Source organism: Chelonoidis abingdonii, chromosome 6 (assembly GCF_003597395.2).
Source record: "Chelonoidis abingdonii isolate Lonesome George chromosome 6, CheloAbing_2.0, whole genome shotgun sequence".
Taxonomy (NCBI): Eukaryota; Metazoa; Chordata; order Testudines; family Testudinidae; genus Chelonoidis; species Chelonoidis abingdonii.
The window spans coordinates 89,524,827-89,526,348 of record NC_133774.1 but is presented as its reverse complement, the minus strand read 5'-3'; positions in this window follow the sequence as shown (position 1 = coordinate 89,526,348).

The following is a 1,522-nucleotide window of genomic DNA, read 5'->3' as shown; positions in this document are numbered from 1 at the left end:
TCAGGATTATAGTTGATGGAGGAGGAAAGAGAGTCCTGCGAGAGGAAGCCGCTGGTAGGAAGAACATGAGGCTTTTAACTGGGGGGGTCCAGTGTTTGAGGCCTAGTTTTTGCAGCTGGCTTTTAAGCTGCTGTGCAGGCCAGTCACCAAACACATCCTGGGCGTGTCCAGAGCCACACATGGATTCCCAGAAGCCGTAGCAATTTCCTGGAAAGGCCCTTCTCTCCTGCTGAGTCCTTAGGAAGCAGGATAGAAGCCCACGTCTGCAGGAGCAAGCCCAGAAAGCGCAGTTTCTGGTTGGCAGGAAGCGCTGTGGGACCAGGTGCTGAGAAAGCCAAGGGGAGAAGAGAGCGGGAGCAGCTGCAGAGAAGCTGTGAGTGCAGAGTGCAAACCTGCCAGCTGAGAGTCACAGGTGTCTAGAGACTGTGACACCATCTGGTCCCGTGGTGTAAAGTTGAGCTGTCAGAACACTGACTAGTGTGAGCTGAGCTCAGATCTCAGGGGGACTTTGGGACCTGCTGTGCCAGACCTAAGTTGGAGTTTCAAGGCTTTGTCTTGCTCTTTCAAAAGACGCAGGAGCCGGTCTTTTGCCTGCTGGCTGTTGTGACTTGCGCACCAGAGGGGACGCCGGATCCAGCAGGCTGGGCCTTGCCTGGAGCCCCACGGGGAGAGATGGGAACTGGGTTTACTCTGAGTTCTGCAGCTGAGCTGCAGCCAGGCACAGGAGGCCTCCCTCTTGGTTGACCTACTGGCCCAAAGTCACTTTGGTGGCGTTGGTCTTTCCCCAGGAATGCTGAGGGCCGGCATGAGGGAGGGAGACTCAGTCCTCCTCCCTATTGGTCAGGGCAGAAGAGGCGGCTGTAAGAGCGGCCAGGTTCCTGAGCTGAGCCTTCTAGTGTTTGGGGAGGGTGGAGCTGAGTGGGGCATGGTGCTGGCAAAATGCCTCAGGGCAACGGCGGGAAGAGCAGGCCAGGGCTAGGGCTGGGAAGAGAAAGAGAGAGACCAGCAGGTTTCCTCTATTGTTTGCCGCTCACTTTTTCTTCTGTAGTTTCTCCTCTGCATGAACTTGCTCAAGCTGTCTGTGAGCCTGGCTAGCTCAGTGGGCAGCACATCAGGCTTTTAATCTGAGGGTCCAGGGTTCAAATCCTTGGTCAAGCCCTCCACCATTCCCCAAGGTCTTCAAAAGCTCTGACTCTGCGGTCCTTCTTGATGATACTTTCTCTCTTCAGGATTTTGCCTCTCCTAAGGAGGGGTTTGTGTGTGGGATTGGAGGGGCAACTTCCTGACATCCCCTCTGCCCTTGCAGGCTGGAGGAATAAAGGCCTCTGGACGGGGCAGCCCTACACTAGCTGCCAGCAACTGGCACCCTGGGCAAACCCCGCAATTGTCACCCCCACCCCCACACTCCAAGGGCAGATCTAGGCTGAGGTATTTCGGTAAACAGGGAAACATTTTGCCCCTTTTTTCCATTTAATGTTTTTAAGCGTTTTTGTGGGTTTTTTAAAACAGAAGCTTAATTATT